A 24,867-nucleotide genomic window follows, 5' to 3' on the forward strand; every position below is an offset into this window, starting at 1 on the left:
TCCTTATCTAACTTTGCTGTCAAATTAACTGATATTTTAAGGGATGTATTGAGCTTGACACATTTTTAATGAATAAATTCTTATTTACAATTAAAAAAATACTCCTCATAGAAGAGCAGATTTCAAATCATTACATCAGTTAATTTTTTATGTATTTTTAAATAAATTACTAGATTAAGACAAAAACAAGAGTTTTGGGTCAGTTTTCTTAAAATGCTTTCTATGATTTGCCGATCTAACTTGGCAGCAGCAGATGTCTTTGTTTTTGGACACATCTCTAATATACTCGTACCCTATCTCTCCTGCCATTAGGGATAGATACTAGTGATCTAGTTGCTCTCTGAGACAGTTTGCCTAAACAAACTGTTGGTGGTGAAATCAGTTATCATTGAGCTGTATATTAAGGCACAGTTATGGCACATTTTCTCTGATGATGGGGGGATTGCAGACTGCCTTATTCAGCGTAACAACTATTTTCATCTGTTGACATATCATCAGCTTGTTAATAACCATGATCTACCTGAAAGAGAAACAGAGCGTGCAATCTCCATCCATCTCTGACAGCTGACTGTTTAACTTACCTGATTACAGTAATTACTCACAGCAGGGCTGCTCGTGCACTGAGGTGTGGCTGACAGCTCTCTGCTTTGTGTTTGTTGATGGGTGAATATGCAACATGAAACAGCAACTGTTTTCAGACATGTTCTCACAATTGCTAGTCTAAGACTAAAATAGCTATTAATTACAACATAATGTTATGTTAAGCTCAGCTGTGTAGTTACACAATGTGGATCCGCATCAGTTTATGTTCATGCACAGTGAAAGACTCAATTTTTCACATTATAAAGTCATCAAAAATATGAAATCACTCAAAGGGAATTATGGAAATTATATAGTGATGAAAAAAAGTTAAACAAATAAAACATTCTTATATTTTAGCTTCTTTAAACTAGCTGCCCTATGTCTAGATTGTAGCTCTGCAGACTCTGACCAACTTCATGAGGTGTCACCTAAGATGCCTTTTAAAGAGTATTGAAGGAGCTCCCAATATATTGTGAATGTTGTTGGCTGTGGTGTATCATCTTTCATATGCATTATTAATTGTATATATTTTTAATGGATAAAAATGAATTAATCAGTACATAATTTAAAACCATTAATAACAAGCCTTAAATCACACACATACGCTCAGTCTTTTCTGGAGCTGTATATGTGTGATTGTAGATTGTAGAGCTGCAGAAAGAAGTGGCAGAGCTGGAGAAGCATTGAGATGAGTTGGAGGCCGAAATAGAATCAAAGAAAGCCAAATACCTGGAGGAGATAGAGGAGCTGGAGGTACAAACGCTCACTGATCATATTCTACTGCAGCGGTTCTCAATATCTCACCACTGTGCTGTCTCTGTTCAGAATTACATCTGTCAGCTGGAGGAGGAGGAGGCTGATCTTCAGTTCTAGATGAAGGATCTGAGTGGGGACTGTGAAGAACTGATGAATCAGAAGATGAATCTGGACATCGAAATTGCTGCTTACAGGTGATACATTTTATGACGATCATAAGAGGTGCTGTGTGAAGGCAAGCATTGCTAGTATTGTTACTTGTACATTAACATGATACTTTAACATTCAAAAGTTTGGGGTCAGTGAAATATTTAAATGTTTTTGAAAGACGTCCCTCATGGTCATTATCTTTATGTTTGATCAATAATACAGTAAAGAGTGAAATAGTCTAAAATTGAAATCTAAGAATCAAATATTGGCAAATATCCATACTCCAGTGGTTTGCAGACATGGGGACTTGTGACTTGGTGACTTGGACTCGAGTCGACTCGAGTCGCTATTTTTAGGACTTGAGACTTGACTCGGACTTGGAAGTTAAAGACTCGGGACTTGACTTGACTTGAGACACGATGACTTGAATGACTTGAGTGTTAATCAAATCATGTTTTCAGTTTGAATATAAAATATATAAATTATTTTTTTTAAATAAAGTTGATTACTCAGCTGGAGCGCAGGCTGAGAATAGCGTCGTGACTGGATCAGGACACTATCATCAGTCATGCCCTCTCTACCTTACACACACCACGCCCACTTAAATCAGATATCACATCACATCAACATGTCAGCCTGAGAGGTACCGAGGGTCATCGCTTTTGTCTTCAATAGTTCAGTTCGCGACTAAAAACGCGTGGAAAACGCTAGTCGCGCCGCTTTCTCCTTCTTTCCAAAGCGGTCGGGCAGAAGTGCTCCTGGGGCGTCTGTCGTTGCTAAGCATCCATGACACGCTCTCTCTCAATGAAGACGTAGAAATTTCAGCAAAGGATAAATGGATTTGCAGCACTAAAAACCGCTCGCAGTAGCTCTGCTACTAAATTCATTTCAAAATGGCAATCCATATACAGCTATGAACAGCTGTTCCTTCATGTTAGCTGAGCTTTCAACGTTGATACGGGAAAGGATGAAGCTGATTGGTTAGTTATTGTCACATGACCTGCAGTGCGCTTGCAGCATTCTGAAAAGTTTAGATGTTTTTAACTCGATGCGGTGCACGTCGTGAGCGCGTTGCTTCCATTATGAGCGCGCATACCGCGCGCCTACATTGGAAATAACGAACTTGCGCTCGCAAAAGACGTGATGTGAACGGCCCCTAATGATCCGCTAGCAGGCCGTCAAAAAAACGCATTCCAGGGGCGGCGCTAGGGCTGGGCTAAGGGGGCATAAGCCCCGAATATTTTGTTACCTTGTCTTTCTCATAGAGCAAAACAATTAATCAGAAAAACAAATGTAGCTGCCGCGATTACCCAATCATGAGAAGTGCATATTACACACACACATATATATATTTATATTTATATATATATATATATATATATATATATATATATATATATATATATATATAACAAAAAAGTATGAAACAACTGAAAATACGTCATATTTATATTCTATACTCTGAGAGAGAGAGAGAGAGAGAGAGAGAGAGAGTGTGTGTGTGTGTGTGTGTGTGTGTGAGAGAGAGAGAGAGAGAGAGAGGAGAAATGTAACAGTTTAATGTTGTATGTAAACTGTGTTTAAGAGAGAGAGAGAGAGAGAGAGAGGTGTTCAGATAGGAGTCTGTTGGATGTTTAGTTTTATGTACTCAATGTTGAAAATGTAAAACATTTCAAACACTGTTGGCAGAAGTGAAAAATAAATAATTTTAGGAAGTTACAATTTTGTTTGATTCCATGATGTATTTTACTGAACATGAGTATTTACAATGCAAATCCAAATTATTTTAATTTACTGACAGTTACTTATATCTCGTTTTTTAACTTTATTAAGATCAGATTCTGCAAAATAACAATATTAAGGTGACTTGACTTGGACTTGACTTGACATAGCTTGTGACTTGACTTGACTTGACTTGCCCAAGAAAAAAATACTTGGGACTTACTTGAGACTTGAAGGTTAAGACTTGAGACTTACTTGAGACTTGCACATGTGTGACTTGGTCCCATCTCTGGTGGTTTGAGCCTTACATCTCAGATAGGTCCTTCAAGAATTTCCCCATCACAACAGAAGAAATTGTTACGTTCTATGTATACTTTGTAGAATATAATAATATATAGTTTGATTATGCTTTATAATAAAAATGGTACATAGGGCAATGATAGAGCATTGTAGCATTTTTAAATAAATTATTTAAAAAAAAATAATAATAATAATTCTACAGTTAATAGAATATATGTCATTGCACTGCAGGGTAAATGAGTGACACAATACATGAGAAAAGGCATTCCTAATAATGGTGACCTCATTCCTGAAGCCAAGATGGGTCACAGGAAGTGCATCCTCTTAAAGTTGCAGAAAGCATGAACTAATTTCCTCCTTTGCTGAACATGCTTTTTTCCATGGCATCACCGGATTGGGAATACTCCCCATCGGCACTGATGTGTGTGGCATGACGCATCCACCACATAACCTTAATCTTTTGAAATACCCCTGAAATAGAGCTTCCTGCCTCTATAGGTTTAGGAAGTGACCACTTTACAAACAATAGCTCATTAAAATGGACAGAAAGAGAGTTTTGTCTTTGTCGACAGGCCAGGCTGCTGATATCACACTTTTGTGCCTTCTGATCCTTGCAATAAGATATACTAATTTTCCTCAATATACTGCTCTCATATTACTCCTGCTTTCTCATCCTTGATGAATAAGAGATGAAGGCTTGGCTTGTAGGTTCTTGCAGATTTTAGTGAGCTGTCTGCTCCACAAACCCCTAATGACACTGTGCTGCCATCTCCATTGCCATTTGGCTTGTGTAAAATCCCACATGTAGTTTTTGCCAGATGCTGTTTGTCGACGAATATCTCTGATGCCACATTCTGCATCATTACAATTTTAAAATGGTACAGACTCGACACCAATTATCCCAGCATCTGTGTAGCCTCTCAACAGACATTTCATCATGATATGCAAAATCGTGATTTTCAAAACACACATAACCCTGTGACAATGAGATTGGGGTTTTAATAGTTGCCCTAGCTGATGCTCTCTTCTGGACTAAAGCAGACACAAAGAAAGACTAAAACCACACACAATTCAACTCTTAACAGTGAGTCTCACACATCAGGAAAGTAAAGAAAATAGCTGTCAGACACACTTAACCTTCTGAGCAGATGTAAACCTTCACTGACAGATGAACTTTAGGGAGTTCGTGCAAACTCATTGATAACAGGTCGGTGGCAGGTAACCCTGGGTCTTCAAGAAACACTGGATCTGTGCAGCAGTGGGAGTGTGTTGATAGTGATGGGGGATTCTCAGCACTGGAATCATAGTCCTTGTCACTGACACATACATACCCTATAATTCAAAAGTTTGGGGTCTGTAAAATTTCCTTTTTAAAGAAACGGTACTTTTATCCAGCAAGGATACATTAAACTAAAGTGACGTTAAAAATATGTAAAATGTTAACAAAGAGTTCTATTTTATTATTATTATTATTATTATTATTATTATTATTATTATTATTATTATTATTATTATTAATAATCAAAGAATCCTGACAATACATCATATTTTTCCCCAAAACATAAAGCATCACAACTGTTTTTAACATTAATAATAAGAAATGTTTCTAGAGCATCAAATCAGCTATCTCCAAATTAGAATGAGTAATGATGATGAAAACTGGTATAAATAATTTTTAAGCATACTGTATTATTTTAAATTATAATAATATTTCACAAAATAACAGTTTTTACTGTATGACATTTTTACTATGAAATAAATGTAGACTTGGCGAGTTTAAGAGACTTTTTAGGTTTACACATTTCTTTGTGCTCTGTTGAATCTCAATTTAACCTATCCTGTACTATCTAAACACTGTTTTAGACATGCACTTTAAAAGTTTGATTTTAGTCTTTCTAAAGAAATAATTTGTCTTATTAAAATGCTTTAGTCCCACCAAAATTGTGCAAAATTACACAAAAAAAAGTTATTAGTTAAGAAGTTATAAGTTACAGACTTATTAACAGAAAATACCTAACCTTCAGTAGTTCCCATTTTATTGTCTCCTATCCTCTACAGCTCGTTTTTAATTGAGAATTCTAGATCTATTCTATGCAACAACCTACAGCTTTTAAATAAATATTTGCTTTTGAAATCCATCTTTTTCCTCATCTTTCTGAACTCTTAAGTACAGTACATAACTCTTTTATGGGAGTGTTTTCTGCTGACATGGACTTGAAAGAGACCACAGTCGTCCTTCTGTCTGTCAAGTGCCATATCGTTTCACCACCTTTGAAGTCATGAAATGGAGCGCTGTGGAGATTTACCCAGCAAGCCTTTCGCTCTTCATACTGACCCTCACTTGTAAGCGCCCTGCACTATTAACCCTTTCAAAGGCTTTTAATCTGTGCATTTAAGATGAAAAATGCAGCTAATATTGGATTAGATAAGATTATCCAGGAACCTGTGGATTCCTGTTGAACTGAAGGCCTGAACTGACCTGTGCAGCCAAACTGACTCCTTTAATTCGGTGGATATGAAACACGGACAGCAGGAGAGGAAGTCGCTTTGTCTTTGGGGCCCTTATTTTCACTGCTAAGGTACTTAGTCATTTTTGTTGCCCAAGGGCACCAGATCACCCCCACCCCCCTCTCTCTTTAAATACATTCGCCCACCCCAAAGCCTTCTGGGTGCTTGGAATGAAGTATTGGACCCTGGGCCTGGTCTGCCGGCCTCTGGGGATTTTGGTTTGCTTCTGGCCTTTCCTGAGGTTTGACAAAGGAAGAGGGAGGGGAGGATCTGACATCAGTAGGAGGGAGCAAAAGGTCATATATCAGAATATTTGGCAGGGCATTTTTTTACTCAATGCTCATTTTCTTTTTTTCTTTTTCCAGCTTGTTTCCATCTCTAATGTGATGAATATTGTGTTCTCATTACTCGCTAATTTGCTTACTGTGTGCTGATTACCAGTTAAAACATTTCTTAAATGCGGGTAATGGATTTTTAAATCAATTTGTGCTACAGTGTTAATTTCGTAGGGATGGTTTGTGAGTCATTTACAATTTTGAATTTTGATTTCCCAATTTGAAAAACTTATCCGAGCTGAAAACAGCTGAATAAAACAGAACCAACTGCTCTTTAAAACATGAACTGAATAATTTTGCTGATGATGGCAGGGTTGGACGTGATGTATTGGCATGGGAGTTTCAGACCCTAACCCCTGGACCCTAATGGCTGTTAACCCCTTGTAGACCAGCAGTGACATTGAGAGGCCAGAGGCCGGTCTTCCTTTTAGCTTTCAGACCTTGACAACTTGGCATTAGGGGTCAGTCATCAAAGCTGAGGTTTGGGTCAGCGGTCAGTGACACCCCTGGCCTTTTTTAATCCTGATGCTCTTGAGATCGATAGAGAGACATCTATGAATAACAAAGATTAAACGCCAGCTCTTAATCTTTACTAATACTAATGCTTATTAAAGTTTACACACCTGAGTCTAGTTAGACAGTGTTATTCCTACCCAGACGTCCAGCCTGTGTGTAAGCATGAATACACTGATGTTATAATAATAAACTTAAAGCAAAAATAAGGGGGTCAATCACACACATAATAAGATAACAAAAAAATTAATTAAAAATAAGCAATTAAGTTTTGCATAAAGCATTTTAAAGCATTTAATTATTGTGACTTAGTGCAGCCAGAGTTTTAAAAAATTTTATGTAGTAATTAGCAATATTCTCAATGGTGATTGCCATTATTCTCATAACTGCAAATAACATTATTTTTTACAATCATATACTACAGTGATAATATATGCATATTTAATTAAAGATAATTAATAATTTAAAACATTTAACAATTTTACATATAATTTTCTATTTTTATAATATATTTTTATTTATAATATATTGAATATTGTTTAATATATATGTGTGTGTGTGTGTGTGTGTGTGTGTGTTTATATATATATTAGCTTTAAAAAAGTTTTCAAAGTTTTTTAGCTATATTTAAGTTTTTAAAAATATATAAAATAATGTCACAATGAAAAAATAATTATACTTGTACAAAAATTATTGTCTGTCTTTTGATTTTGGTGTGAAATAAGACCAAAGGTTTCGTGAGATTTACCCAAAGAGTCAAATAATGTAATTTGCTAAGTAAGCAGCTTTCCACACATGGTACAGGGAATTTCTACATGAAAAATGGGACATCCAACCTTGTATAAAGTAATCATTGGCAATACCTTATGATATTTGAGCCAAACAGAACATGCAGTTTTTTAAGTCATGAAAAATTGGATTAGGAACTTGAGGTAATGTACACTAGAGAGCAGCATGTATGGTTCAGTTCAGCGATCACCTCATGATAGACACTCTTGGCCATTTTATCCCAACCTGACTGACTGAACAAATAAACAAAGTCCCTTTGAAAGAGAAAACTCTTTTTTAGGGTTCACGTATGCTGTGCCTATAGAAACGAACCCAAGCATGTTATTACATCAAATAAACAAAGAGGGAGGGGGGAGAGATTAAAGAAAGAAAATAATGACTGTGAAAATATACAAAAGTGAGAGTCAATTGAGAAAGTATTTCCATAATAAGAACCGAACAAATAATAAATTACAGAGGCCGCCCTCAGCTGCAGGGAATCGGCAAGATGTTACCAGACGAAGAAAGAAGTCATCACTCTTTCCCCGTCTCTACTAGGATGATAGAGCTGCCTACATACTAACACTGAGAATACCAAACAACATACTTCTAGGGCAAGGTAGTCTTTCTTTTTTCCTGTCATTCTTGGTATGACAGTCTGTTTGCTGTAAATTTTCATGGTTATTGTGATATTTGAATTTAATTGGAATGTCATTGACTCTGTCAAGGTGCTGCTCTCATGTCGCTAATGAATCAATGTCACAGGATGGATTTAGAACATGACAAATTGGCAGTAGTTTAATTCTGTCACAACCATCTAAAGGCCCATTTCCATCAAGATCGATAATTATACTAGTGTGGCTGCACCAACTGATGATAATATTTTGTTATTATAAGCACACGTCATCTTTAAATGCTCAAACTCTGGATTCTGATTTATCAGCTGGAAAAACGATATTCCAATAATATTGTTCCTCTTTGCTGTTATCATTCTAGTTGTGATGTGGTTTCCATTCTTAGTTAACGGCCTTAACACCACTATAAGCAATGCATAGTATATAGTATGTATCATATACTCAATATAGATGCTTCCAGGCATGTTTACCCACAGTGCTCTGCTTTCCATCATATTTATAAAAAAAATTTCATTCTTTTAATTTCCCATGCAGTCTTCTCAATCCCTTGTCCTATGATGAATACAAATACATATACTGTAGAGTATACATAAAACATTCTCATTCTGTGTTATGTTAAAATAAACTCTTTCTTGTAGCATCTACTTTAATCATCACAACAATTATTAGTATTTATATGGAGTCAAAAGCAGGATATGAGTTGTATAAATCCCTAAAAATGGGTTTGCATGCTTCTTTCTTCATCCTTCCAAGCTATTTCCTTTCTTTCGTCTCGCTGAGTTTGATACAGCATTCGCCTGAAGGTACGACTGCTTCTGGATCTTAAACAGACTCTGAAAGGATTTTCCACTAGTTACTCATTCATCTTACTCCTTATACTGGTCTGGTTCCTCTCAGAGCTGACAGGTGATGCAGGTAACCAGAAGGCAGTTGTAGTTTGTACTGATTAGAGTGTTAGTATTCAGTTTGGCAGCTGAAGCTGGCATGAGTTGGCACCCCTCTTAGTAGATAATGTTACCAGACAAAGGACACATCTTTTATTCTAAAGAGATTATGGTAGACATTATATCCCCTTTTATCAGAGTAAAGCTGCAGGATAATGTTCCTAAGGAACCTTAACAACATATGGAGCTTATAGTGATTACCAACAGATGAAAAGATACTTACCCTAAAAACCCTTGAGGTTTATGCAATAGCCATATGGTTTGTAAATATTCGATAAAAGGGTTTGATGAGGTCGAAATCATTTGTTACCATCATGTTTTGGTGGAAACTGTGGTCGCCCGATCTTTAGTGGTTACATGCTGTGAAGTGTTGTCAACTAGCAATATCCAAACTCCATTTGGAGACCAAACAATCTCACCTCGACTTCGAACAACATCTGCTGCCCATTTGGGAGCCATTCCCACAGTCTGTGCTATTTAATATTCACAAAGTCTTTGGGATATGGCTGTTGCGAAAAACAGGAGAATGACCTGGAGGAACACCTAGAAATGAGGGAGTTAAACGGGCATTTGGACGGATGGTACCAGCAATGGTGCTCGGGACTCTTGGGGGGGGGCCCGGAGGAGAGGCTAGACCTGAGGGTTAGCCACACAGGAAGTTTACACAGCAGTATGCCAAATCAAAATCTGTTTAATCATCAAACCGAACGAATGGGAGCTGTCCCACAGCTCAGCAGTTACCTCAGATGAAGACAAATGTGCTGCGGAGGTGCTGGAGCAAAAGCCAAATGCTCACGGGGGCTCCATTAAATGGCATAGTGTAGGCGCACATTTCGCAAAGTCATTCACAGATTCCTTTAAATCAAATTTGAAATGCTTTTGAATGCATTTAATTGTTTGCATGTGAGCATTTGCAAAGAGATATTATTTTGCCATTGTTAAAGTCATGGAGTTGATTCACAGCAAGCATTATGGGAATTACTTTTGCATGTGGAAAAGTGACATAAACAATGTTAATTGCCATTTTTAAACCTCATAAACACTTCCCATATGTTTTATTGTAAGCCAAAGACATTAACCTTGTTAAATGCACTTTGACTCAGTATGCAGTATGACTCGAATATAAGAGTATGTAATGATTGATGGGCATGATGATGAAAGTTGAATTCCAAGCAATAGAAGCTCATTGTTTAATTTCCATGTAGGATGAATATAATTTGTTTACGCATATGGATGTCTCTCAGGAGCGCTTGTTTTCTTTGCATGCTGTGTTTGGTTTTCTCATGAATCCGATATCCGAGTTTAAAAATGCTTGTCTCTCAAGAGACGGCAAATAAAGAAAGGTAACCTAAATAATGCCACCGGTCTGATATGTATAAACTTCAGGTAATTTCATATGCATGAGAATATCATCTGTTTGTCAACAGCTCCAGTAGTAATCATCAGGATGGTATTAGGCTTCTGGGTGGTATCGTAGCAGAAAAAAGTCCCTCCTTGGTCCTCAGCCAACCACCATCGGTTACCCTGCAGAGAATAGAGAAGCACTTGTGTATGTTTGAGACTGATGCTATAATGGTTGTCTAAACCTGAGGGTGCTGAAGATCATTAAACACCTCCTCAGTCTCTCTCTAAAGAACATCTCTCGTCATGGCAACTACATAAACATCACACACTTTCTCCCGCAGGGTAAATGTGGAAGGAGCATGCAAGGGAGCTACTTTTGAAATCCACTAGGGACTGGGACTTTATAAAGAGTGCACAGAGAAATATATAGTTGAGATATGCAGAGTCAGAATGTCTAGGTGCTTGTAGGACATGATAATTTCCTGTTTAGAAGAGAAAGTAGGCTCCACTGATTGTTCATAACTTCTCATAATCTTTGCATATCTGGGAGATCATGTTAAAAGAGAGTATTCAGGTTGTTTCATACTTATGCAGAGGTTGGTAAGTTTTATGAACTAATGTGCATTTGGAGCCTGCTGCGAAGTTAGAATTAAAAAGACAGAAAAGTCCAGCAAGGTCTCGACAATCTGCTGGAAACAACTTTTAAAACTGTGGCTTGCCAAGCTACAAGCTAATCATAATTTGAGGTCATTCACAGATTCGAAAAGGTAGTTAGCTATACTTAAAGGCTGTTTGAACCTAGAATATTATCTAAAATAAAATAAATACAGCTTATTACCAGCCTAAAACTAGTCTTTGTAAGTATGTTAGCTTATTCTACCATACTAGATTTTACCGTTCTTGAACATACTCATAATCTAATGAGAGTTAGTTGGCATGTAGTTGCAAAGCTGCTTATAGTGAATTGATTAAGGGGACCTTCAAAATAAAATTTAACTATAAAACATTGCATTTTTTTCAGTTTGAGTATTAAGCTCACATCAGTCAAGTAACATTAGCTCCACCAGAAACACTCAACATCTAACCACTCACAAGCTGTAGTAAGATATCTTAAACAATGTCAAAATATGATACAGTCCATTGTACTGTAAATGAAGTAGATTTAATATGGTGTTCATTGTGTGTTATAATCATAGTCTTAAACTTAAAACCACAAATACATAAGTATTATGATGTATTATAATTGTTGTTATGATTATTTATGAGTTGATTTTTTATTTTTTATAATGCATTATGCATTCATTATAATGCCTTAAGAATACCCTTATAACGTATTATAAATATGGGCTTCATAGAAAGTGCTTATACAGTAGTTTATGTTGTCCCTTGCAAAGCCGTCACAAAATAGCATTTCATGCTATTTAAAAGTAGATGGTTTGTAATGTTTGTAATGGTTATTTGTAGTGAAAACCATCAACATTTTCTATATTTATTCATTTTATAACATTTTGTATTTATTCAGTAGGGACATAAGCCTATATCAGTTTTACTGTACAGTGGTATTGTGGTTGCTGTGTGTCACATAACAAGTATGTTTTTGTCTCAACTATTGCATTGTCTTAGTCATTCAGTGTTTGTTAAGCAGATTGTTGTCCACTTAGTACAAGTTTAGAATCTGTTGCATTTCATGTTATGGTTTATCATGTTGACTAGAAGAAATTGACTGTTTCATATTGGGCACATTTAAATTAGAAAATCTGCAAAGCAGCAAATAGTTTTGCAGCAGATGTTGTCTGGCTACTTACGATTGACTTGTTTGTTTGTCAGAGATGTCTTGACTGTCTGAGTGGCTCTGTTGCTTCATGTTCGAAGCTCTGGCCAGTAGCCAGGGGATCTGGGGTCACTGCATCACTCCGCCAAACTGTAGTCATGGCAACAACCACAGTGGTAATCATGTGTGATCATGCTTCTATAATCTCAGCTGTCTATCAGTGCTGGATCAAATGCCAGCTGTTTATTATCATAAAGTAATTGCAACAATATCAAACATGTGCAAGTGGTTTGAAGATCCACTTGCTTTTTGTGGACCTTGGCTTGAACATCACATTAAACCGTTTACAGAAAGCTAATTTTTTTGTTGTTGATAAGACTCTTATCCATGCAAAGAAAACTTGATTCTAATTATATGCCTCAAACTAGCTTTAATAATGGATAACAGCACTATTTTCACTGAAAGAAAGGATCTACACTACCGTTCAAAAAAAGAATTGGTCAAAAGTGACAGAAATGTTACAAAAGATTTTTACAAAATAAGTTTTTTTTATTTTTATTTTTTATTTAAATGTATATACTTTCTATTCATCAAAGAATCCTGAATGAGACAATATATGTGTGTGTGTGTGTGTGTGTTTCCAGAAAAATAAGAAGCAGCACAACTGTTTCCATGTTTCTTCAGCAGAAAATCACTATATTACAATTAAATCCTAATCTAATAATGACAAACTATATATCGTTAGAATATAGATTTTACCAATATTTTACCAATCTTTGTTGTTAATAATTATGTAGAAAAAGTAATAGATTGATTTATGGCAAGAGTGCACCTCAAAAACCTACATCATAACATGAGTTCTGACCTTTGTCAAAAAAAGTCTTCTTTGTTGCCTTTTTCTCTATCACACTTTAGAAATCATCAGAAATTATATATCATTTGAAAACCTAAAATCTCAAAATTCATCCTTTGAAACCCATTTTCAAATCAAACACTGCATTACCATGAAAATGGTTACAAAATGTGTTCAGTCATGAATTATAAAAATTCTGGTTTGGATCATGCACTTTCAAATCTACTTCCCTTGCCTCTGTTTACAGGCTGTCTCAACCAGACCCAGGCCCTGACTGCCATCACCACGTACTCCAAAACAGCAGAGAGGAAGGTCTACGGGTTCATGTTTAATAAACAATCCAGTGAAAAATAATGAGCTGATAAGACCTCTTTTTTGATTGAATGTAGAGGTGAAGTTTTACACATATTCTCTAAGCTCAGCTGCATTTTAATATATATGCTGAATATTTAATGCATTTACAACCTAAAGGAACCTTGATGAAATGCAGATTTATTCCTCAGGGAGAGTTGAGGGAAGGACCGTGCACATGGATTTGCATATCTCTCAGCATCACTGCACATCTTGACTTCCTCGCGCTACTCTGCGTGTGCATGGCATGATACGGGTACCTGTGATCCGCAAGGCTACAGGTTTGCTCCAGATGTGCTGAGATTTAGTCTGTGGTGGGGCTTTTTCTCTGCCTGGTGGTTTCTCTATGGTACATACAGACTGTGCCAAGAAAGTCTGGCTGGTTGTTGAGCGGCAGAGTCTGAGACGGGCTCAGATGTTTATGCTAAAAGATAAGGAAAAGAGCAGATAGCTCTCCCTCTCTTTTTTTTCTCTGTCCATTTTTCTCTCTCTAAAACCCGGAGGAGCTGACCTGCATTAAGACATCAGGAAGAGTGGGGTGGTTAATAGGATGGATACAGGCAAACATCCTCAGAAGCTTGTTAAAGAGCAGCGTTGGCAGCGATTTAGAAAATCAGCTATTATAGTTTAATGGGGTTCATCAAATCCGAGTTGGCAAATAATAGCAGTCTGGCCTCCTCCCAAAAACCATCGCTTTTGCCCTGTGACATCTCCATCTCTGTGTACTAATGCGTTTATAAGCTGTGTAGAATTCACAAAGGCAGTCAGAATGTGAGCCTTATCGCATGAATGAAGCATCCTCGGCCAAGATTTTCCAGCTGTTACATCAGAACCTCCTCCAGCTCTGAGAGGTAAAGGATGATATAGCCAGGGCCATTTTTCCTGTAATGTGCCTCTCCTCCAAAAGCAGGTCTGTTTTTTTATTGAGCTCATTTTTTTGTAAGGTTTCATGTATGACATATGTGAAGATTGTTTCTGCATTCCTTGAACTCTCTGCACTCCCTGAGGCTTCAATGCAATTTTATGATGACCCCTGCACTTCAAAGCTTATATAGGCATATACATACAGTGTACCAAGTACGACAATATATTTTCGTCGCAGCATTTTAGACAAACACTTCTTTTCCACCATAATCATGGAACAATTCCAAGATTAAGATTTCTGTACACAGAATCCTGCAATATCTTTGAGTGAACAGTGCTTCTGCTCTGAATGACTGAGCAGGCTTTGCTTCTGTGTGGCCACGTCATGTCTGCTTGTATCACGTTATCACCAGGTTCAGTTCATCCACTTTAGCTTAAGTGCTAGGGATGGGAATTTTCAGGAATCTTAATAATCGATTTTCAAGTAAATTAACAATCAGTTAATCAATTCAACTTCAGTGCTGCCAAATGAATGTGGCGAAATCCTAATATTTTATAGCAATGACTGAATTATAACCTTATATCTGTGCAGAACAAACAGATACAGTTTGAAAAGCAACAAGGCTTTTGTTACAGCAGACAGAATGATGACACATCTTGCATGCATGGAACCCCAAAAATTGTTTTCAAGCAACAGGAGTGCATATGTGCTAGATGGATGTTGCGTCATGTCTTGTTATTTTCTCCACTTCTTGTGCATTATGAATGGTGTGGTGCCAGTTAACAGATAAGGATGCCACAAAAAATGTGCTCTTCACGTGAATATTACACCTTCTCCATATCTGAACACGAACCAAAATGCTTGAAGACACAGAGAGCACTCACCTCTTCACTCACAGCACTCATTCAATGTGTCAATGAAACAATAGAGATGCAGCACAACATCATCACTGTAATTAAGACAAAGTGCTCGTCATGGTGTACTCTAGTTAGTATATGATCATGTGTTTTGTAGTGCATATACTCTTTACTTATAATCAAACACTCCTGCGACATTTGTCATTGAGCCTGTGTTTTACCAAGTCAAAAGTGCACGTTTGTGTATCGGTCATGAAATACATTAAGAACTAATGTGGGTTTTAGAGGCAGTGTTTTTGACATCTGCTTGCATGAATACTGGAATGTATTTGAACAGAAATTGATTAGATAATAGACCATCTCTAAGCTTAATCGATACAATTATTACAAGCGATTAATCTATCTTTGATTAATCATTCAGATCCCTAGTAAGTGCTAAGCAAAGTGTCAAGAGTATCATAGCACCACTTTATGCATTTGCCTGTCTCATTGAGTTTATTTTAATGTTATGGCTCAAATAAGAGATCATTTCAAAGGGTCAATTGAAAAGTTGTATTTAATTCCTCTTGCACACAGCCTTAATTTAGGTGGTGTGGTGGCATCTCAGGGCTGGTAACTGGAAGATTACTCATTTCATTCAAGTTCACCATTTAAGTACCTTAATCTAGGGCTCAAAACAATCACCATTGTGTCCTTCACTGAGGTACTTGACCCCAGGTTGCTCCCTGGGATTGTCTCTGCTGTAAATTCATGGGGTAAAAAACTCAATCTCCCCAACTTTAGTTAAGCTGTGCTTCTGATTATGGTAAACTTCACTAGGTTCAGACAAAACAGCTTTTATGCTTCTCTGAGAGCAGAAGGAAGATTAATTTTCCACTTGAAAGATTAGTTGAATAACTTGAGGGTAGCGACTCGTGCTGCTGTCTGTCAAGTGTTGGCTGAGACATTGACGTCTGCCTGTTTGCACTATAGCCGCAAACCACAGCCATCCCCCAGGACCTGAGATTCCCTTAAAAAAAGTGGCATCCACCTTCTTATAAGTAATTTCCTTAACAGATAATAATTTTGTACTTGTTCTGCGATAAGCAGGGGTTCATTAATAACCTTTCCTGGATCAGCATGGTTTATTGTTAGCTATCTGACAATCTCTCTGGTGCACAGAACTGATAACCTTCTCTCTGTGGTAATCTGTTTCTTTTGGGCCCTCATGCAACTTCTGCCTGGGTGTAAAATCACGTTGAGGACTAGTTAACATTTAGAAGAGGACGCCAGCAGATGCTAATGTTTAAAATGTTGTTATAATGAATTTATGTGCAGGCCGAGGCAACTGCAAACAGTTCAATAAAAGTTTTGAGAAACAGTGTTTTTTGAAGTGACTGCCTAGCACAAGCCCTTGCTCCATTTTACAATGTCACGGGATCCCCGTGGGGAGAGTCTTGTTTACTGCCTGAAATGCAATCATAAAAACTGAGGTAGAGCTTCCAATCTTCCCCACTCCCAAAACAATGTCAAACCTCCCTCTGTTCCAGTGCTTTAAAACTGGAGACCAATGAAGATCCATGAAAGATTGGTCTGAGAGTTAGTAGAACTGACCAAAAGATTTACCATTGACTTCATTTACTTATCAATCTGTTGAGTCCATTAATTAACTGTCTGTGTTAAAATGAAGATATTGAAGGTAACTTTGGGGTGGTCAGTATTTTTATTTTATTTATTTATTTATTTTTTACTGTTAAGTGGTTGATTGCATAGACACTGACATGTATTTAATAATGTATTGAAAGCATTTAAAAAGTATTTGATGCGTAAACAACTTCAGAGAAGTGCAACTGTTTAAATCGTTTAGGGTTCGAAGCATATTGAATGCATGGAAAAGTATGATTTTATTGTATTTGACAATGTTATCAATGTTGAAAATTGTTGTGCTGCTTAATATTTTTTTAGAATCCATATATTTTTTTCAAGATTCTTTGATGAATTGAAAGTTTGAGCGAGCAGCATTTGTTTGAAATAATAAATGAAAAGGAGTAATAAAGATTTAAAATTTAAAAACTTGTACCTAAGTCAAGTCACCTTTATTTATATAGCGCTTTAAACAAAATATATTGCGTCAAAGCAACTGAACAACGAAAACAGTTTGTCAATAATGCAAAATGACAGTTAAAGGCAGTTCATCATTGAATTCAGTGATGTCATCTCTGTTCAGTTTAAATAGTGTCTGTGCATTTATTTGCAAATCAAGTCAATGATATCGCTGTAGATGAAGTGACCCCAACTAAGCAAGCCAGAGGCGACAGCGGCAAGGAAACAAAACTCCATCGGTGACAGAATGGAGAAAAATACCTTGGGAGAAACCAGGCTCAGTTGGGGGGCCAGTTCTCCTCTGACCAGACGAAACCAGTAGATCAATTCCAGGCTGAAGCAAAGTCAGATTGTGCAGAAGAATCATCTGTTTCCCATGGTCTTGTCCTGGTGGTCGACTGAGACAAGGTCTTTACAGGGGATCTGTATCTGGGGCTCTAGTTGTCCTGGTCTCCGCTGTCTTTCAGGGCAGTAGAGGTCCTTTCTAGGTGCTGATCCACCATCTGGTCTGGATACCTACTGGATCCGGGTGTCTGCAGTGACCCTCTGATCTGGACACAGACTGGATCTCGTGGCCACGGTGACCTCGGAACAAGAGAGAAACAGACTTATATTAGAGTAGATGCCATTCTTCTAATGATGTAGCAAATACATAGGGTGTTATGGGAAGTGTTCCTGGTTCCGGTTTACCTAATTAATGCAGCCTAAAAATCCTTTAACAGATTTGGATATTAAAATCATATTAGTATGTTATGTGTAAGCCAGGTTAAAGAGATGGGTCTTTAATTTTGATTTAAACTGCAAGATTGTGTCTGCCTCCCGAACAATGTTAGGTATGTTATTCCAGAGTTTAAGAATACTACTGAGGTCAAGCTGAAGCCTCTCCTTGTGTGTTTAATCCTGGATGATGTTTTTTGGATCAGTGGTGAGGCAAATGAGTCCAGGATGTGTTCCATCCCTGTTGGCTCCCACTCACATTCACCTATAACAGTTCATCATAGTGGGTCTTTCCCTAGGGGCTCTCTCACCAATTCACAAGAATTCGGCACCCTGATTAGAGCAGTAACTAACTGATCTCAAGCACAAAATGACAGACGCTCCTACACTACTACCTACTGGCTCGCCACAACCCCCTCACACACAACACCTAGCATTTTTTTTTTTTTTTTCACGTCAGTGATCCATCCCCTCCTCAGGATTGCTGCTGTTAACACAGCTGAGGTTCATTAGGTCTGTGTTGTTCTTGCTCCTTACCTGGCTCCAGGCTCTGTTTGCAGTCCCTTGTGTTTTTTCTTCCACTTCAGTGCAGCCGCAGACCCTGCGCAGGAGTCCAAGTGGCAGCTCTTGGAGGCTGTAATGTGCCAAATTGCCCGTGATGTTGTTCTTTCTGCAGCTTTGACGTTTGGAATGGCAGTGATTTGACAACGGGCTGTCAGATCCACTATGTATCAGTGTGGCTGATTTATTAGAATTGACTGAGTTTGAAAGCAGAAAACACCCACCGCTGGTGGTGCTTTCAAGACAGACAGGTAATAATAATGATTCTATGGTGTGGCAGAAGAAACTGGATGCTTGTTGCCAGGCCTGCACCAGATGTTACTGCTGTGTCTTGGCTTGAAGTTAAAATTGTATCATATTAGCTTTTATATCTCTTTTATCAATTATATAGAACACCCTGTGATAATAAAGCATCTTTATGTTTTTGTGGGTCCAGAGTTGCCAACTCAATCCATAAGTTAGCTTTAATGGGAATCTATGACACCTTCTATTGCAGTGAGAGTGAGCAGACTCCTTGCTGATCTCTGAGCAGTCTGGGCTACATAACTGCCTCCCCAGCCAGATCTGCACTGTAACTCTAGAGCTTCATTGTCACGCTCCACATCACCTCACTGACCCCCAGACCAATTATACAGCTGACCCGGGTTTGATGACATAACCTCTCCGGATCGGGGTGCGATCACCTCGTGGGGTACCCTACTGCCTGTCAGACCATGTCAGCTCACAATGCTAAGCAGACACTTCCCAGAGCTGCTCCCAACGGACAGAGCAGTAATAAGGGCCTGCAGACAGAACATATAGATCAATTTTTTTTCTGGTGTACTATATATAGATTTCTCTTATTTTTGCTCTTTCCCTCAGTTTAAGCTTTCAGTCAAATAATGCAGTAGTTACAATATTGTTTAATTTATATTGTTGGGGCAATTTCCTCTTATTCATCAAAGAATGTCCGCACAATGAAAGTTATTGGGGATAATAAACAACATTAGACCACACTGACTTCCATTTTATTGACAAGTCTTTTTTGTGTTTGTGTTCCACAGAGAAATAATGTCATATATAAGCTAATTTTGGACACATGGGAAAAAAAATATTATGTCATAAAAAGTAATTAGGAGACAAATAGTTGAAATTATCATTGTGACTGTCATAATTTTGACTCATTGTTATAATTATGATTATCTCTTAGTTGTAACTTTTTGTCATAATTGTGATGTGTTTCAGTCAATACAGTGAACATGAACTACAATGCACCATTTTATTTTAATGTCCAGACATGTTTTTCAAGCTGTGTTCTTTTGTGTTCCATAGAAGAAAGTCCTACCCATTGTTTCTCCCCATACATATAGGTTTGTTTAATGAGGGTGAGAAAATGATGACAAACTTTTCATTTTTGGGGTCACCATCCATGTCTATAAAGTCAAGATTTCTGAAGTGATTTCAGTTTTTTTTTTTTTTTTCTGCTCATATGGTTTTCATCATTAACAATATCATAATAATATATAATACATATATATTATATTATCATCTTGTCATGTTATAATATCAAAATGGAGTGAAAATGTATCTTTTTCCCACATAAAAGCTAAAAAAAATTATGAATGACAAATCATTTTGTAGCATTTTTCATAAAAAAGGACAAACTCACACTTGTTTCTTAAAATAAGATTTTTTTAATATTACTTATTATCATAAAGATATATTTACACACTTTACAGAAATAGAAAATAAAAACACAAAGCTACGCATGAAAGGAAAACAATAAAATAAGTACTCCAAGAGCTAAAGCTTATCTTTTATAAATTAGAAACCAAAAGTTCAAATATGTACACAGTATTTCAACCATTTCTGATACACTTGTTTAATTCATTTATTTATTCATTTGTTTTTGCCCAGTTCAACATCAAAACAGAGACAGGGACTGTACATTTGGCCAGGAGAGTTTGATAAGCACACACCTCCAACAAGAATAAAGAGGAGGAATAATACCTTGCCGATACGTTGCTTTTCACGTGGCCCACTAATACTGTTGAAATGCCAGGCCTGACTACAGATTTTGAGAGCTGAAATGGATGGGTGTGCTGAACAAACAGGCCATGTGAATGGATGCATGTTTTAGAGCTCTTTATGAGTGTTAAGTCTTGTTTGAAGCAACAGAATAATCGCATCATTCTTCGCGTCCCAACCAGTTGTTGGGCATTTGTGAATTGTTGGGATTGGATTTCAGTTATTCGATCTGGTCACACCATTTTACATGCACCGTGACGAGCTAATGGAAAACAAGTGGCCAAATGGGCATTTTCTTTTTCGGTGTCAAATATGGAAGCAGAACAGTGTACCTAATGAATGTCTTGCAATGAATCACAAAGGCAAACAGGAGTTTTGTATTGTATCCGTTGCTTTTATACGTCCTCGCTAAACGTTTAAGACTCGAGGGAACTCTAAGGGAACAAATCAATCACCACAGCTCTGTTTTTAACATACAAACAGCTTCTGGATCCCTTTTTCCCATGCAAAGGTCTGTACTTAAACTAAAGACCTCTGAATGTTTAAGTGGAATGTGCGTACAAGTGCATAGGACATATAATGGGCAGAAACACATGTTAGAGTAGGAATGAGTTTCTCATGAGAGAAAAAAGACATTTATAGAAAATTATTTGTGCTCTGTAAGTTTAGTGTGTTTGCCATTTCAGTTAAGAGTCTGGACATGCTTGTTCTCTTGATACTGCAGGCTCCATTAACCTGATGTGCTGACGGGGACGACGGACCCAGTTTGATGGCAGAGTAGGGTGAGAAAGCTCTTTTGTGTCCATGACATACTGTGCAGCAGACTACTTTTTCTACAATTTTATACGACCATACACACAAAAATAAAATACAGCTTCCGCACTCTATTGAAAAGTAGGCTTTGGACAACCAGCTAGACAAGAATGAGTCCATTTAATTGTCACAAGACACTGGAAAACCATTACATGCCAAAAGAGTTTTCAGGATTTACTTTTCCAGCAGCATAATGGAATTGCAAAAATTTCTGCCTGGAGGAAAGCCAAGTGATTGACAGGGGTCTCTGCTATAGCAAGCTTTGGATTTTGTCATATTTGTCTTTGGATGTTTGACGAAACAGATAACCATCTCCATCGGTGGGAAGGGGGATCGGGGTCGGTTGTCGTATGTAGCAGTTGTGGGCTAGTTTTTCAAGATACAAGGCTGGAACTGAACTGAAACGCTGCTGGACGGCCCTCCATCCAGGGGCAGCTCAGTTCTGGTGAGGATGGTGAAGATATTCATGAACAATAGTATGGATACAGGCATTACTCTGCATCTCTAACAGACTCTTCAGATAACTCAGCCACCCAGACTAACATCTTCTCAGCTTTCTGACCTACTCATCTATGAAGCAGAGCTCTCAGGGGCATTCTGAGAACGTGTTAATGAAATCCCCATCTCTGTCTGAGAGGGTATAAAATAATCATGGCGTGACTGGAATTATTAGTATTCACAGTGCCTTAAGATTCAGTAAATTTTTAATCGAGGTGAGCTTGGCCGGGTGTTTTACCTATGTAGGATTTTAGGCACTCTCTTATGAAGAGCTGATTTTGCCGCAAGGCAATGTTTGTGGATATACGCAACAGCTCTCTTTTTTTTCATAACTACTGACAAACGCCGAACAGGAAATGGGGGAGGGACTCAAATGCTAATTTGCAATAACTTGCTGCATTGTCTAATCATGCGTCGGAATTATGAGTGTAGCTAACAGTCTCATAAAAGCCTCTCATATTTTGTGTCTTATTAAATGTTATGAGGGTCTGATTATGCCTAAGACAAGGGTTGCTCATTTTAATAGATTATTACATCATAAATCGGTCAAATGCTAAGGTGGTGTGGTCATTTTATGCCAATTTGTCTTGTGAGCTTTATCAGACTCGAAAGAGATTTTAGGGATTCCAGTCTAAAGCCGGTTAGCAGTGGGGTTTAATAACCAGGCTGTGGCCACCTGTGCCAAACAGGCTCAAACTCAAAAGGCAATTGCTCCCAATAGGGAGAAAACAATAATGGGTTATAAAAACATAGTCTGGATATGTAGCTAAAAAAAATGGTGGATACATAAACATGAAGCTAAATGATGTGGATACAAATAATGTGTGTCTCTTAAATAAATGCATGTAATATAGACCATACAGGCTTCTGTCACAGCACCCTGAGAAATGAACTGAAATATAACAAAAATAACAACAAAAGAATGAGTAATAATTTCCAGTATGATATCAAATAAAGGCATAGAGTTCTGCCCGAGAATCCGGTCAAGGGGGAAATCATCAGATCTGTAATTTCTTTCTTTTTTTTTTTTTGGTCTAATGTCATCGAACCATGCTACCATTGCCTTTACATTGGATGTTCAAACAAATGGCAAAATGCATACATGTTGGTTAGATGTTATGCTTCCCCCGAGATAAGAGGTAACCTGTTTACTTTTCTTCTCCTGGCAGCACTGTGGAGTAGATTTGCTATTTGGCACTTCAATAAAAGGAGAGGTGGTCCGCCGTTTGAAGCAGATCACCCTGGCCAGTTAACAGTCATGTATCTCTGCCGTAAAGCAGCGTGTGTCATGGGGGAGGAGAAGAAGCCTCAGGACGATGATCTCTTGCTCATGGAAGTGGAGTGTGATTTTGATAATGAGACACTGTGGCTTTTCCTTAAGCTTCAGATGGCTGACAACTCTTAGGCTCATTGGTAGGATGATGTGTAATGACCATTGGACAGCTCTATCAGATGTAATCAAGCTGTTTTAAAAAGATGTGCCAATTAATTATATATCCATTCAACATTTTTAGAGGTAATTGTGTAATCAGTAATTAAAACTGAATCAGAAAACACTGATTGCATTTGCATTACAATCAGCATTCTGGATACGTGTCAATATTTTGGTGTCAAAACTTGATGAGTTAAATGGAATTTCTTCTTCTTTTTTTACTGTAAGGTTTTTAGAATACATTTTTGATAAGTGATAATTGCGTTTTGTGAGCAGTTTGTCATGTAAATGCACTCACTGATGCTATTATAAAGCTAACTGTCCATTTTTAGTTATAGGCAGATGGTAAAATTTTGCAAGATGTAAAACAGTTGCTGGCCTGTTCATAATGGGCCTGAGCATTTAGTTCCTTTACTTTAGTTTCCCTGCCACTTTCTTCTCTCATGAACACCACTTACTGTATAAGCCAAGAGTTGCCGACACATAGCAATGGGACAAAGCGCTGTGGTCACCTTCACGCTGGAGAGAATGGGACTAGCACACCTCGGAGAAGAAAGTGACGCTTTCGGACTATAACTGACCAGGCTCCCCACTGCTCACACGTCATGCAAAGTGTGGCCATGAAAAGGCTCTAGAAAGCAAATGAGGAAAACCACAGGAGGAGAGAGACAGACAGAGAGAGATAGAATCTGATAGCTCGGGCTCAATACCCCCCACCCCCATTCCTGGCCCACAATTCTTTGCAGAGCTGAGGATGAGTGGCTTGTCCTGGTTTTTTTGTGGACAGAAGAAGAGTTGCTTGAAGAACCAGCAGGTGCTATGGACATCACTCTTCAGGCTGGGCTAGCAAAGGCCCCTTGTTGCAAGGCCCCCCAAGGCAAAGGAAGAGCATAGAAATCAGAACCAAGGGGGAGGGCACTCTAAGCTGTGCCTGTGGACAAAAGAGCAAGACACATGAATAAGGTAAATTGCAGGAACCAACAGTGATTTTCTGTAGTTTTACTAATTGGCACAGATAGTGTGTACCGAACCAAACATCCTAAAGGTTATTCAAAAACATCAAACTAGTTCTGTCAGTGTCCTGTGTGGATTATCATTGTGTATTCAAATTTAAAAACAACACTGACTTTCAATGCACATAAGAATAAAAAACACTGATACATTTGAAAAATGTTTAGTTTAGGTGAATAAAATATTGTTTTAGAATAATTGGTAAAGGCAGCTATAATGCAGTGGGATGAACTCAATGCAAGACGACAGACAAGGTGAATTAAATGTAAATCTATCTATCTATATGTTGGTAACTAATCAGTTTCTTTTCCCATTTTTACTTCCAATGTATTTTTTGTCCATATAATGGAAGTCAATGGGACTTCCAATGGGATGATGTTTGGTTAGCAACATTCTTTAAAATATGTTTATGTTCCACAGGAAAAAAATAAATAAAATACAGATTTGGAATAACACGAGGGTGAGTAAATGATAGAACTAAAAAATTTGGGT

The 24,867-nt window shown here is 37.7% G+C and overlaps 1 long non-coding RNA gene across 1 annotated transcript; it reads left to right on the forward strand.

The window, feature by feature from the left end:
- The first annotated feature begins 813 nt into the window (after positions 1–813).
- LOC128027058 (uncharacterized) lies at positions 814–13,535 on the forward strand. The gene is made up of 3 exons (XR_008186619.1): positions 814–1,335; positions 1,408–1,532; positions 13,429–13,535. It is a non-coding gene; the product is annotated as an uncharacterized LOC128027058 (long non-coding RNA).
- The last annotated feature ends 11,332 nt before the right edge of the window (positions 13,536–24,867 follow it).

Source organism: Carassius gibelio, chromosome A14 (assembly GCF_023724105.1).
Source record: "Carassius gibelio isolate Cgi1373 ecotype wild population from Czech Republic chromosome A14, carGib1.2-hapl.c, whole genome shotgun sequence".
Lineage (NCBI taxonomy): Eukaryota > Metazoa > Chordata > Actinopteri > Cypriniformes > Cyprinidae > Carassius > Carassius gibelio.